The sequence below is a fragment of the Panthera leo genome, chromosome D1, assembly GCF_018350215.1.
Source record: "Panthera leo isolate Ple1 chromosome D1, P.leo_Ple1_pat1.1, whole genome shotgun sequence".
NCBI lineage: Eukaryota > Metazoa > Chordata > Mammalia > Carnivora > Felidae > Panthera > Panthera leo.
In genome coordinates this window covers 17,452,886-17,468,102 of record NC_056688.1, presented here as the reverse complement: position 1 = coordinate 17,468,102, position 15,217 = coordinate 17,452,886, and the positions used below count along the sequence as shown (strand labels likewise).

The 15,217-nt window shown below is 50.8% G+C and overlaps 1 long non-coding RNA gene across 4 annotated transcripts in view; it reads right to left on the bottom strand.

Annotated features, from left to right (window-relative positions):
- LOC122200524 overlaps window positions 1-7,571 on the bottom strand; it is a 41,123-nt gene extending 33,552 nt beyond the window's left edge. For all 4 annotated transcript variants that reach the window (XR_006193832.1, XR_006193833.1, XR_006193831.1 and 1 more), the window contains exons 1-2: window positions 7,442-7,571; window positions 1,290-1,467 (exon numbers count right to left, since the gene is read on the bottom strand). This is a non-coding gene — a long non-coding RNA (uncharacterized LOC122200524). The remainder of the gene's footprint in view (window positions 1-1,289; window positions 1,468-7,441) is intronic.
- Between the last annotated feature and the right edge of the window lie 7,646 nt (window positions 7,572-15,217).

Sequence of the window (15,217 nt, the reverse complement as noted above, 5' to 3'; positions counted from 1 at the left end):
CACTGACGGAGATCCCGCTGCTCTTCCGAGCAGTCCAATACCCCCTTTTGATTGAACAGGCTTGTTATTAAAAATGCATTTAAAAAAAGGAAATCGAAAGCAAATCCCTTCAAATAAGATTTCAGCCTTGTCTCAAATCCAGGGGTTTCTTTGGAGGTTCTACCTTCTCACGCTCTGTACGGAGCTGTGCTGGGAAGATCATAGCCCCCAGTCCCCCGAGGGCGATGACTCAGGAAGGCAGCTATCAGTCTGGTTCCCTGAGATGGGTGTGCAGGCTCCCTTCCTTAGTTATTTTCTGGGCTACTTACATAGGGGAGGTGGTCACTTAGACTGCGTTGAAGGTTGGTCCACCAAAATTCCCATTTCCCTGAGGGCTGAACCTCCCGCTGACGTGGAGCCTGGGACTCAGTAGTAAGTTCCTATTCACCGGCCTCAGACCTCAACTCTTCTGTCTACTCCATCCCCTAACCTTGTTGCTTCCCACCCCCCTCTGGACCACTTTCACTAGGAAGCTCTTCCTTCCCGTAGTAGGGAAAAACCCCCACCTGCTTCCATATGACCTGGATTCACCCTTAATCTGCTACCCCCTGCAAGAAAGAGAAGGGGCCAGGGGGCCTGGGGGGCTCAGTCGGTTAAGCCTCTGACTCCTGATTTCTGCTCAGGTCATGATCCCAGGGTCACGGGATCAAGCCCCGCTTTGGGCACCACGCTGGGTGTGGAGGCTGCTTGGGATTCTCTCTCCCTCCCCCTCTCTTTCTGCCCCTCCCCACCCCTCAGGCACTCTCTGTCTCTGTCTCTCACCATAAGTCAATAAACATTTATGAACAAAAAGACAACAACAAGAGAGAAGGAGCCGGAGAGGTGTGCCAGCCAGGACAGTGTTAACTTTAATCCTACTTAATTCCAATTCCATGATGAAAGGCTCACTTTGAGACTTGATTGAGGTGAGTTTAGGTCAAATAAGAGAAGGTTTCATTCAGCCCCACAGCCATTTATTCGTCAAGCATTCAGAGCCAGGCACAGAGCTTGGGGCTGAGGGTCAGAGGTACAATACGTGGTCCCTGCCCTTTAGGGAGACAAACAGAAACAAATCGGAAGTGGCGACAATACGTGCAACCCGTTCTGAAGTCAGTGTGTGTCCAGCACCGGGGAGAACACACGAGGGGCCCCTGTAATGCCAGCGGAGGGGACACAGGGGGCCAGGGGATCACTGAAGAAACAGACTCCCGCCTTGGGTTTCAAAGGCCTGAGTAATAAACTCAGGGAAACAGAATTATGAAACTCATTACCTCCCAGAGAGATCAGTAGCAGGAACCGTAAAGGATCGCGATAGGATGGGAGAAATGCGCGTGGTTGTCACAGGAGGAAGCCTGCGCTGGACACCTGGAGGGGAGGGGCCGAGCCCCCGTTGCACCGGAAGGAATACTTGGCGAGACGCTCAGCGGCCCGGTGCCTTCACTTCCTCATCTGAAAAATGGGAAATAAAATAGCAATGCGTGTCCTGCCTGCCTCAGGGGGATGCTGGGAGCATCCGAAGTACCAGAGCATATGAACATGACAAAAAATGGTCAAGTGCAAGGCAAACATAAGGGTATTTTTAAGCATTTTATTTGGAAAGAATTTCAAACTCACAAAAGGTGCAAAACTAAAAATAGCGCAAAGAACAGCCACACACACTTCGCCCAGATTTACCGTATTATTTACAGTTTACTTTGTTCTAAGAACAGTGTACTTTCTCTCTCTCTTTATATATATATATATGTATATATATCATGCACACATAGTTTTATATGTATATATGTCATACATATTTTTTTTCTGAACCATTTGTGATTTGTGGTAAGTTACATGCATTATGGCTCTATACCCCTAAACATTTCAGTATATGTTTCCTGAAGCTAGGGGTACTTTCTTACATGCCACAGTGTGCTTACCAACTTGATAGATGGGCATTATCTGGTGCCTCACCCAGATTAGAATTTTTTTTTTTTTTTGCTTGATCTATTAATAGCATTTCCCCTCCAGGACAGGTTCCAGGGGAGGCTCAGATATTGTGTTTGGTTGTCACGTCCCTTTCACTTCCTTTAATCTGAAACCTTTCCACAGCCCTTCTTTGCCTTGTAGGATATTGGCAGTTTTGAAGAATACAGTGCCCCCATTTTTGATTTTTATTTATTATCATTTATTTTTTGAGAGAGCACACGTGGGCGAGGGGCAGAGGGGCGGGGACGGAGGATCTGAAGCCGGCTCTGGGCTGACAGGCTGACAGCAACGAACCCAACCCCGTATGGGGTCCAAACTCACAACCTGCGGGATCATGACCCGAGCTGAAGTTGAACGCTCAACCGACTGAGCGGCCCGGGTGCCCCGCCCCCATTTTAAAAATAGGCTGTTTCTCATTCTGTGTTTGTGTGCCAGTTTGATTAGGCTGGGGTTGTGCATACTTGGGAACAAATCAATGTACGCGATGCTGCATGTTTCTTGGGGTATCCCATCTGGAGGCACATAACAGCCATTTGTTCCTCACAGGTGATCTTAGTTTTGATCATCCAGTCATGTGTTGCCTGATTTCTCCACTATTAATTACCATCATTTCCCCCCACCTTTGCAGCTAGTAAGCAGTCTGGGAAGAGAAGACCATTTCTTGTCAGAATTTTCTCCTAGATTTAATAACTACTAATGATTCTTGACCGACTCAATCCATCTTTACCAATGGTTGTAAAATGCTAATCGCCCAGCTCTAATGTTCTCTCTACATTTATGTGTTTGTCCTCAACATTCTACTGTAAGCAAGAGCTGATCCACTATTGTCTATCTATCTATCTATCTATCTATCATCCGCCTATCTATCTATCATCATCTAAATAAATAAATATCTATTATTGATATGGACTCATAAATTTCCATTTTTTTCGGTCGTTCATAATTCATTATTCTAGCCCATTATTTTGTTGTTGTCCAAATTGTCCAGATTTGGGCCAGTGGGAGCCCCAGTATGGTGGCTCCTCTGTTCTGTGACATACCTCATCATTTTTTATTGTTGTTTTTTATTGAGCAATTCCTTACTTTGTGGCCTAAGATGTTCTAGGCTTGTCTTGTCCTTACTCTGCTCTAGTCCTAGAATCAGCCACTTCTCTGAGAAGTCCTGGCTCCTTTTAGAGGGAAAATGGTATTAGAGACCAAGATCTGGGGGCTGGGTGTGCTCATTGCTGCCGGGGTATCTTTGCTTCTTGGCCCTTTCAGTGGTTGAGCTAGGAAATATGTGCACGAATATACAAATACACACACAAATATGCATACACATATGCACCTGCCTGGATTATGCACATGCATGTAAACATTCATACACATGCACACATTTGTAAAATCACGAGGTCACACCAATACTTGAATTATAATTCAAGTCTCTTCACACAGGGTTCTTCTTGCCTTCCCACTTTTATATTTGTATAGCCTTTTTTCCTTAGTGAGAAACATGTAGTTCATTCCACTACAGTAAACTAATCTCTAAAGAACTTGGGATCTGTCTGTGCTTGTGCCCCTGCTCCCCTCCTCTGCCATCCCCAACACACACACATACTCTATCCTGCCCCAGGTTAAGGGTAAATAGTGAAAAACTATTTTCATAAGTTACTTGGATTAGTTCTTTCTCTCTTTCCTCCCCCTTCAGTGCGGCTATGATTCTCACCTGAAATATAATTAGGCTCACTGGTTTCGCTCTTTCCTTTCTTCCCATCTGTATGAATTTTAATTCATTTTTGGAATTTGTAGATTATTGACATGGTTACAAAAGTCAAAATTATTTTTATTTTATTATTCTCTTAATGTCTATTTATTCTTGAGAGAGAGAGAGAGAGTCAGAGCACAAGTGGGGGAGGGGCAGAGAGAGAGGGAGACACAGAATCCGAAGCAGGTTCCAGGCTTTAAGCCATCAGCACAGAGCCCGACGCGGGGCTCGAACTCATGTACCTGAGATCATGACCTGAGCCGAAGTCAGACGCTCAACTGACTGAGCCCCCAGGTGCCCCAAACTATTTTTTTAAAAAAGATACACTCGGGGCGCCTGGGGGCCTCGGTCGGTTAAGTGTCCAACTTCGGCTCAGGTCATGATCTCGTGGTCTGTGGGTTCGAGCCCCGCATCAGGCTCTGTCAGGCTCTATGCTGACCGCTCAGAACCTGGAGCCTGCTTCAGAGTCTGTGTCTCCCCCTCTCTCTCTCTCTCTACCCCTCCCTTGCTCTCTCTCTCTCTCGCTCTCAAAACTAAATAAACATTAAAAAAAAATTTTTTTTTAAAGATACACTCAGAGAAGTACCACTTCTTCCCATAACGCTTCCACCCGATCTGTCTCAGTCTGCTCAGGCTGCTATAACAGAATACAATGGACCAGGGGGCTTAGAAACAATAGAACTTCATTTCTCGCAGTACTGGAGGCTGGAAGTCCAAGGTCAAGGCACCGATAGGTTTTGGTGTCTGGTGAGAGCCTGCTTACTAAGCTTCATAAGCTGTGGGTCCTTTTGGCTGTGTAGTCCCCTTCATGAGGGCTCCGCCCTGATTGCCTCATCACCTCCCAAAGGCCTCACCTCCCAATACCATCCCACTGGGGATTAGGTTTCAACATATGAAGTCAACCTCTGAGTAGACACACATGTTCCACCTGTAGCCCCATTCCTTCCTACTTCTTGTAGATAACCAACCTCATTATTTTCTGGTTTATCTGCCCTGTGTTTCTTTTGGAATCCGAAGCTGATAGATACATACGTTCTCTTATTTTCCCTTCTTTCTCATACAAAAGATAGGATTAAGAGACAAACCTTGTCGACTCTTGGAGCATGGACACAAACATGTCGGATGGATGGGGGGCTAGAGGGAGCACTGGGAGGGATGACACCTAAAGGAAAGCAGATCACCCGAGAGAATGACGGGGGCACTCAGAACGAACTCACCTCAGAAATGCTTGTGCCACTCAATCCGTGTGCCATCCCTCGACTGAGTGATCAGATATATTATTCTTGTTTGCAAAGTCAGAGCTGCCATTGGGGTAGGAGCAGGGGGTGATTCATTGGAGCAGCGCCTGTTCTGGCCTGGGAAAGCCCTGCCATGGCCACCAGGGATGGGGGGCCATGGTGGAGGCCTTCCCCTGACACTGTCCAGGGAGAGGGATTGCTGCTTGACTAACTGGATAACATTTTAGGAACCAACTTTGTGTTACTCTTTGTGCTGTTTGTGTTACTCTCCGTGCACAGCTTTGTGCTGTGTTACTCTTTGTGGTACTCCCTTTTCACTTTGCAAGAGCGACGGTACCGAGTTTCGGCTTCCCCGGTGTTGGCAAAATCATGGGCCGCGTTCCTAGTCTCTGACTTACGGCTTCACGACAGTAACAGCGGACTTGGTGGTGGCAAGATACTAGCAATAGAATGGAGTCCTAGAAGTGATGCCTCAGGGATGCTGCGGGCCCTGGGCCTTGGGTGGTAGGTGCAGAGAACAAGGCTAGAGTGGCCCTGTGCCCACCTGGGAATTCCCTGAAAAGTCTAAGACTATATATAGCCATGACTCCCTAAAAGACCAGCCTTCCCGACACCACGCGGCTGGGGGCTTGGAGCACTGAGATCAATGGGACCACCTGTTAACTTCCTGTGACATTCTGGTTGCACTTGGAGGGAGAATCAACACCCGCCTAGTAACAGGTGCTCAGCTCAGGGCCTGTGGGCTTGGATTCCAGGGAGCCTGACGCCCTGAGCTAGGGAGGTAGGAAATGGGGTCCAAGGCTCCTACAGCCCTCCTCACGGAGAACTTCCCGGACCCCTGTAGGAACAGCACCCCTGTCACCATCCACCTTCTGACTCTGACTTAGTTTTCCTCCCAGCAGTTTTCACTCCCCTGTTTGCCTACGTCTCTCCCATTACGACCGAGCTCCAGGAAGGCAGGGATCTCTGTTCTGTTCACTGCTGATTGTCCGTGCCTAGAATGACACTGGGCACAGGACCAATATCTTGACAGACACTTGTTGGTTGAATACAACACTGCAGCAGCCAATGATGATGCCAATGACAAAAAAGGCCTAGATCCTTTTAGCAATGCTTTTTTTTTAAATATATGAAATATTTTGCTTAATTTAAATAATATCTTTAAAATTAAAATGTATTATTCTTTAAAAAAAATTAATTGTTAATTGTTTTAAAGGTAAAGAATGATTCCGAAAGATAAAATATAACATCATTGGTACGCTATAGTATGGCCTAAATTGAGCCATTTGCAAATGTTTGGGTTTTATTAAAATTCACTTATTAATTACTAGAAAATTATTTACCTAAAATATTATTATTTTTTTATTGGACTGATTGTATATATATAGTTCAATATAAGAACATTTTTACTCTCTGTGTTTCTTTTCTGTACTTTATTATTATTTGTTTCATTTCATGATTATTACTGCAAATAACTTTGTTGAATATAGAAAAGGTTTTTTAAAAAAAATCCACTCTGAGGGGTGCCTGAGTGGCTCAGTCGGTTAAGCGTCCGAATTCGGCTCAGGTCATGATCTCATGGTCTGTGAGTTCGAGCCCCGTGTCGGGCTCTGTGCTGACAGCTCAGAGCCTGGAGCCTGCTTCAGATTCTGTGTCTCCCTCTCTCTCTGCCCCTCCCCTGCTCATGCTCTGTCTCTCAAAAATAAGCAAACATTAAAAAAAAATTAAAAATCCACTCTCAGTGTGGAATGTGTTAGGGATGCCACTGAATATACCCACAGGAAACAAGTCCTTCTTCTGATGTCCCATCTCTGGGAACAAGGACCTATGAACCGTAGGACCTATGTCCCATCTCTGGGAACAAGGACCTATGTGATGGACAGGAGGGATGTGGGGGAACCTTCTAGGGGCGGTTGAGCCCTGCCATAAAGTGGGACAGCTGGGGTGAACATATCTCTTGGGTGAAAGTTACCCTAGGATCCTATAGTTAAGATACAGATCAGCTGCAGTAATGTTGTACCAAAATCCAAAATAATAGTGGCTTATACCAAATAGTTTCTTTCTCTCTCCTACCACAGGGCTGGTAGAGAAAGCCAGACCTTTTTGATTTTGCTGCTCTGGCATCCCCAGCATTGCCCTTGGTGACAGTTAATCTTATGCGTCAACTTGACTGGGCCATGGGGTGCCTAAATATTTGGTCAAATGTTATTCTGAGTATTTCTGTGCTTTTAGGGGAGTTTAGCATTTACCTTGGTAGAATGAGGAAAGCAGATTGCTCTTCCTATTGTGGGTGGGCCTCATTCAATCAGCTGAACGCCCAACCAGGACCAAAGGGCTGACCTTCCCTGGAAGAGGAGGCACTTCCTATACCCCTCTTCACGTGGGCCAAAGTGCCCCTTGCCCCCCCCCCCCCCCCCCCCCCCCCCCCCCCCCGGCTCTGCCTCAGAAGGGAGAAAGAGGAGGGCAGGGTATGTACCTTTTCTACCAGCCTTGATCCATAAGTTGCCTACGTTACTTTTGCTCACATCCCTTTGGCCACGGTTTCGTTGTGTGGCCACATAAAGCTGAAAGGGAGGCTGGAATTCCGGCTGTTATGTTGTTCAGCTAAAAATTCTATTACCACAGAGGCGGAGGAAAATGAATATGTAGTGATGATTGGACTTAGAAAATTCTAGAACTGGAATTTTCCTCTTTCCTACCCCTGAAGATGGTAACCCAGCAGCAGTTAATTCATGGTCCTGGAAGGGGCCCAGATATCACATCCATCCTCGGGGAAACTGCTCCAACTGTTAGAATATCCTGCCTTGGGGCTAGGGAGGAAAAGAAGGGCTAAGAAATTTGTGCAGTCTCCTTTTTTGCCCGGCTGCACCCCCAGATGGGCATTTCCCCCTCTTTTTTTAAGCAATGTGGCTGTGCTCACTTAACTCAGCCGTCTTTCATGGATGAATTAAGGGGGACGAGAGTAAGCCATTGTTTCCCAAACTTGCTGTAAGACCCACTCTGGGTGTTGGTAAAAAGTGCACGTACCGATCCATCCTGGAGATCCCGCTCTTTGGTCTGGGAAAGAACCCAGGAATCTGTAGGTTTAACAAACTGCCCATGTGATTTTTAATCAGGTAAAATGGGGAAACCCTGGGCTATTTCCCCCAGCTTATCTAGAGTCTGTCCAGAACATGGAGATTTACTGCAAAGATATTCAGGACAACATTCCAGGACAGGAGCTGCGGCATGAGGCTTAGGCAGGAAGACGAGGTGACGTGGGGGGGGGGGGGGTCCAGGGTGGTTCCCCAAGGCCCCCCAAAGGCCAGCACTTCTCTTCTTTCCAGACTCTACCACCAAAAGGACTCATCTGCCTTCTCTTCTGTGGCTTCTCACTTCTCCCTCCCATGCCCATGGCTTTATTCTTTCCTTGTCCATTGACACTGCGATCCTGCCTCGATTCACAAGACTGGGTCTAGCCCCGCTCGGGGATAGCACTGTGAAATGTGGCAAGGAGAAATCTCTGGGAGATTTCTAGCCACCTTTGCCTTTCCCTGAGAACATTTACAGATAGAACTGACACCTCCCAAGACAGGTACTTCCAACACCTCACCTTTCCATAGGACCTGGCAGTTTGCAAAGTACCTTCGTGCCCATCCTCAGCCATGGAGGCATCACCACTGCTGGGTCTCTGCACCACTCGAGCCTGTGACATTCAACTTGCCACACTGCTTGTCCTCCTGCTTCCGTGAAACCTGCCTCACGGCTTCCTCTTCCTCGCAAGCCTATGAGTGAATTACGAGGCCCACCGGGCACAAGTGGAAGAGTTAATAGAAGGGACGCTTAGTCAAAGACCCTTTTACTGCACTTAGGAAGTTGACATTATGGAGTCTCCCTAGCTGTTGAGGAGGGGCTCCGAGGATCAAGGGAGGACTTTTCCTCCAGGCCTGTCAGCATCAGGCTGCCCTTCACCCTTCCCATCACCCTGGGGCAGGGGTGAGGGGTGCAGCGGGGAGCCAGGTCACAAGCCGGGGCCGCCTGGGCCCTGAGTCCCGCCCTCCCAGCCGCCGTTGAGGTTGGCAACATGTAGCAGCTGCTCCTTTCTGTAGGCGAGCAGGGTGATCCGTCCTTCCCAGCCCATTAACACAGCACATGCGGAGCAAGGTTAATGGAACCGAGATGGGGCTGGCAGGAGAGGGGGAGCCCCGTGGGGACCGTGCATCCCACCTCCTGTCGCTCAGCGTACTCTCCCCTCTTCCCTGCGCTGGGCCCATTCAAGGAATGTGTCCATCTGTGCACCTCTGCTTCCAAGAGACGGAGGGGAGGAGGGGCCGAGGGATGCGGAGGCGAGGGGCCGTCTTTCTCCCGTGCTCTTACCCACGGGGCCCGGAGGGAGGGCAGCCACCAGCTCAGTTAAGGGAGTCATTAGAAGAGAAAACCCGTTTTTATGCTCTCAGGTTGTGTGATTGCATTGTGGGTGCAGACAGAGGCAGGCTGCAAAGCTCGGTGCACTGGGGCCTCCCTGTGTGCCAGGCAAGGCCCTAGAAGGGCACAAGAGAAAGAAGGGCCACCCCTGGGTGAGTGCCATTCCCATCAGCGTGCTCCCTGGCCCCACCATTTACTCCTAAGTGGAAGGAAATGGCTCCAAAAGGTGCAGATGAGTCTGAGATCCGCCAGCAAATCAGATGCAGATTAGGTTGGAGGGAGGAGGTGAGAAGGTACCCCATCTTCGGGGAGGCTACAAGGTCAGTGGGTACAAATTGCACAGATGAAAATGACCCACTTCATAACCTGAGATCTGGGTGCGTTTTCACACCCACTGATTTGAAAACCGGCCAAAGCTGCTCAGGTGACTTTCCTTCTGAGGAAGGAAGGAGAGAGACCTCGCTCTGTGGCTCGTTAGGCAACGGAGGTGCTGCTCGGCTCCCTGCGGGCCAGGCCTCAGAGGGGAGACCCTACCAGAGTCCCGCCCTCCTCCCGTCCCGGCCACGCTCCCTCTCCCACTGGGGGACATGTGCACAGTTCATGCACACAGACAGTCGGGACAACTTGTCACGGGACAACTTGTCACGGGACAGCATGCTCAGGTCCCCTGATGACGTGAGATGTGAGATGCTTCAGAAGCAACTCAAGGGGATGCTAGGAAGGACTTTCCGGGCACTTATGACACAGTGACTGAAGAAGTCACCCTAGCCCTTGTCCTGAGAACATTTACAAATAGGACTGTTAACTGACACCTCCCAAGATAGGTACTTCCAACACCTCACCTTTCCATAGGACCTGGCAGTTTACAAAGTACCTTCGTGCCCATCCTCATTGGTTTCTGGAAGGTAATCAGATTATAGATGTTGCAGAGGCAGGGCAATGAGGCTCAGTGGTTCAGTGACATGGCCACGTTCACAAAGCCAGTAACCGGGGAGCTGGGACCACAGCTGAGCTCTCCCTGGACTCCATTTCTCTTCCATTTACCTTGGAGTCTGTGTCTGGTGTTGTGGGTGAAGGGCTGCTGTGGGTGCTTCTGGAAGGTCCTGCCCGGCAGAGACAATGGGAAACCAATGGCATGGCTCAGGCCGTCCCCATCCCCTTTGGGTCTTTGTTCTTAGCCCAAGACCCTCCCACCGAACTGAAGTTGAACCCAGACGGGAGAAAGGTGGGTCTGGAGCCACCACTGTCCTTCTGACACAGGAGGCTGCAAGGGCACCGGCTTCCCAGGGCAGGAGGGCACCCTCCTCCCTTCCACCCAGTTCCTGCAAGTTCTTCCTAGACTTCTTTCTTGGGCCCTTTCTCAGCAGGTGCTAAGTGGGGGAGATGGAAAAGTGTCTCCTAACTCTTGGTTCATGGGGACATTCCAGGCTGAAGGGCCTGGAGAGGTACAGCATTTGAAACCAGTGAGGTGTGGGTATATGTGCCTTTGTGTGCGTGTGTGGTTTGGGAACAAGCAACTTCTGCTTCCTAATGAAAAAATAAAAGCTTGAAAGGGATTTGTTAAATCAACTGAAAGGGGCCCCTGGGATCTCCTCTCTCCTGCACAAACACTTTCCCAGAGCGCAAATGAATCAGGACCCACATGGATCCGATTTCACTCAGAAACTGCACTGGTTTATAAAACCCAGACAGGAAAATTGCCAGGGGCCAAGTTTGTTTTCGTGTCTCTGTCCACACACTCCCAGAAGTTTGTTCTGGCCTCTCTACCCTCTGGGGAGATGGGGTGTTTGCATGTTCAGGTGGGAGGAGGAGGAAGAGAAGTCCCTATCGTGAAGTCTGGACCAGGTGAGCTCCTGAAAAACTGGGATTAGATGCGTTATTTATCAAGGAATGCGCGGGTCCTGCTCCCGAGACGTGGAGACTCAGCCCGGGAAACGAGGCCGGCTGCTCTCAGGTCCTCCAGGAAGGGGCTCAAAGGCGATGGGAGAGTATCTTTACCCTCCTTTCTGTCTTTCTGGGTCTTTCTCTTAGGGCCTGATTAACAAGACAACATGCAGGGTGGAGCTGCTCTAGAAAATGTCCCACTGGAAAAAACCCTGGGGGTCTGCCTGGTGACCCAAAGATATGCTTTGGGGGGATGTTAGAGAAACCCAAGCTCAGCCCACACTTGGTCATCCCGCTGAGGACTGCAGGGTAACTGCAAGTTGCTTGTGGTATAATAAAAAATACTATATGAAATAAAATAAAATAAAAACATCTGGTCCGGTCTTCGTCCGGGGTTCCTGGCAAAGAGCTCCTCCAGCCCTTGGAATCTTCCTGAGTGATAAGAGTGTCTTTTGCCTGCTGATGCCAGGACTCCAGCTGGGTTGGAATGTGTGTGTGTGTGGGGGGGGGGGGGGGCTACACAGCTTCAGGATGGGGGCTGGTGGCCAGAAAGCCTGAGCCCGGGTTAGAGGTTTGGAACTCTAGAGAGGGACTGGAGATTGAGTTCCAATTACCAGCAGCCATTGATTTAATCTACCATGCCTCCGTAACGGAGCCTCCATAAAACCCCCTAACCAACAGGGTTTGGAGAGCTTCCGCGCTGGTGAAAATACAGATGTGCTGGGGATATGGCGCACAGGGAGGTTGGGGGAGTTCTGCCACCCCACCCCTCCCTCATTTCTTACCCTGAGCGTCTCTTCCATCGGTCGCGTCCTTTCTAATAAACTGGTGAACATAAATAAAGTGTTTCTCTGAGTTCTGTGAGTCGTTCTGTGGAATTATTGCACCTGAGAGGAGGCTGTGAGAACTCATGATTTACAGCCAGTCGGTCAGGACTTGTGACTCGTGTTTGGAGTGGGGGTGGTCTTGTGGGACTGAGCCCTGTGACCTGGGGGGTCTGACACTAAGTCTGGGTCGTTAACGTCAGAATAGGATTGAATTATGGGACACAGGGTTGGTTTCAGAGAGTACAGAATTGGTCGTAGTGTGGCAAAGCCACACGTTATTTGTTGTCAGAAAGAAGACGCGGGGCGCCTGGGTGGCTCAGTCGGTTAAGCGTCCGCCTTTGGCTCAGGTCACGATCTCACGGTTCGTGGATTCGAGCCCCGCATCGGGCTCTGTGCTGACAGCTCCAAGCCTGGAGCCTGCTTCGGATTCTGTGTCTCCCTCTTGTGCTCTGTTTTTGTCTTTCAAAAATGAATAAAAAAATTAAAGAGAAGAAAGAAAGAAAGAAAGAAAGATGACACGGCATTGCCAGAGCCCCACTGTCCCAGGCCCCTTGTCCCCAGACGGACAGGAAACAGGACAATAATTATAGGAGATGACCAGTGAGGGTCACTGGAGACCAAAAAAGGGCCTAGTCAGACCCCGGTTTCATGTGCCAGCTGCCGACGCCCCCCATAGGGTGTCTCTCCAGGTGGCAAAGAATCTTGCAGGTGCCTGGAGCCCCCACACATGCTCTCAGTCCCACCTTCTGATGTGGGGGAGACAAGGCGTGGTGATCGTCCTCTGCCTGGAGCCTCCAGTCCTGAAAACCTTATTCCAAAGGGCTTCCAAGTTAAAGCCCAGACCATCGCGCAGCTCTCCCAGGGTCACACGGCAAATGGTGACTGTTTCTAGGCACAGATGCTGTCTCTGACTTCCCACGAAAATGCCGAAGCCACGGGCCACGCCGCCTCTCCCCTCTCTAGGGAAGCACAGGGTGGCCTGGCACCACCTCCTTTCCCCAGCTGCCTGGGTGCCCGGGTCCTCTGAAGTGAAGGCCCTCCAGAAGTGTCTGGTACCTGAAAAGAGAACCGATTGGCCCCCTGACGCCAAAGGAACACTGCAAAATCAAAATTAATAAAGGTTTGATTGCATGTCTACAAAACACGTCAACTAGTCAACTGCCACTTCACTCAACTCCCGGTTATGCTAAATTATAATTAATGTGGAGTGTGTATGCAGCTTAAGATGATTGATACATTGTGTGGCCTCCCAAGTATCAGACTGAATTGCGCACGGAGGTCATAAAATGACCCGGTCCCCCTCCCCATCCCTGCTTCTGCATCAGAAAGCCGACAAAGGACTGGGAGGAAAAGGAGCAGGGAAGTTTCAGCTGGGGGGTGGGGTGCAGGGAGGAGCCCAGCTCTGCTCCTGTGTGAGGCTTCTGGACCACGGAAGGCAATCTAGCTCATGGCCCGCCCTTTCCATCAAACTTCAAATAACTGCCCATTCTTCCGCTAACTCAGAATGATGGCCAATCCAAACATCGTTTGAGCTTGGCCGTCGGGCAGCGTCACAACCGAATGCCCCTAGGCTGGACCCCCAAGTTTGGGGGGCCCAGTCCCCCTAGGAATGGCTGGGGGTGCCACTGGGGTAGTGAACGGTCCACGTTTATTCAACAACCTTCAACAAACACCGGTGCCAGGCATTATGTTCAATCCGGGGGGGTGCAAAGGTGAGCAAAACAGCCCCCCTTCCCTTATGGAGGGCGGTGTCTTATGGAGGCCAGAGTTGGTGCCATAACCTTTTCTCATTTGGCTCTGGAAAGCTCCCTGGGAGCAGTCAGGGCAGACGTTAGTTGAGCTTTATCTCCTTTTTCAGAAAGGCCATTGAAGGCGTCCAAGGTGGCAGCTACAGAGCCCGGACTGCCTTTCCCCACGTGCTGTTTACTCCATTAACAGGCCAGGCCTCTCGGGGATGGCCATGGGGGTGCTGTCCAGACAACCAAGGACTGCTGTCTGAGACTGCTGGCCTTGGGACCCACTTGCAGGCTGAGCCTGCAGCCCTGCCCCCAGAGGGAGGGGACGCTGTATCCAGCAGTGGGGGGGTGGGGGGGCACGGGGGGCTGGCTGCCAGGGCCCAAGGGCTGCTCCACTGCGCTCTGCGAGCTTCTGATGTTATCTGCAACTAATCAGCTATTTATTTCAGCCAATTCATTATGTTCTCTTTGAACCGCGCTTCCTTTTCCGGAGAAAAGCTGCCCTGGAATTGGTTTGAACGTCAAGGGTGAAATGTGCTTGCGGGCTGCATTCCGGGGCCAGCTCTGCGCGCCTCGGCCGGGCCTGCTCTGTCACCGCGCCTTCAGCCGGGGACGGATGGGCAAAGCCCACGCGGCTCTGTCCCAGGAGCAAGCGTCCTGCCGGTCCTGCCTGCCAAGGTGCTAAATCAGCCCCGGCTTCGTCCCCCCTCCCCGACTGGCTATCTCCATCATCAGCATCAAAGCGTCCCGCGCTCCATCAGGGCGCTGGGCTCCGCAGCAAATCCTTTGTCTCCTGCTTCAATCCCTCCGGAGCCAGCCGCCCCGTTCAATCACCCCCCCAGCGCCCGGCTTAGCTCTGCTCCAGCCCTCCCTGTGGGCTCTGTCAACCCCATCACCCAGCCTGATCCTGTCACCTGCTCCACCAGCCCCCCCTCTGGCCCGCAGCCACCCCAGATGAAAATCTACTTCCTGCCATCACTCAGGCTCCTCTCCCCCCCCCCCCCCCCCACCGCCCTCCCTGGCATCAGATTTTACCGCCCAGTGTGCTGGGCTGGGCCTATCCTTGCTCCTCTCTGACTCCCTGAGAGGGCAATGGGAACACGGGAGGCGGGGGAAGGGGGCTTCTCCTCCTTTTCAGCCTCCAGACTCTCCCCAGGGGCTGGCAAGGTGGGATCTCACCAAAGCAAGCTGGGAAAAGCCCCAGAGCGGCGGGTCACCCTGGCCAGAGAGTGTGGTTTCCCTGCAGGACGCCCTCTCCCTCTGAACTCCCAGCAGCTTCAACTTGGGGCTGCATCACTCTCCCAAGATGGCTGCCTCCCTGGGAATCCAGTTGCTATGGCAACAAGAAGGCGCCCCCCCCCCCGCCGGCCCCCACGGAGGCAAGGGGTAGGGAGCCGGAGA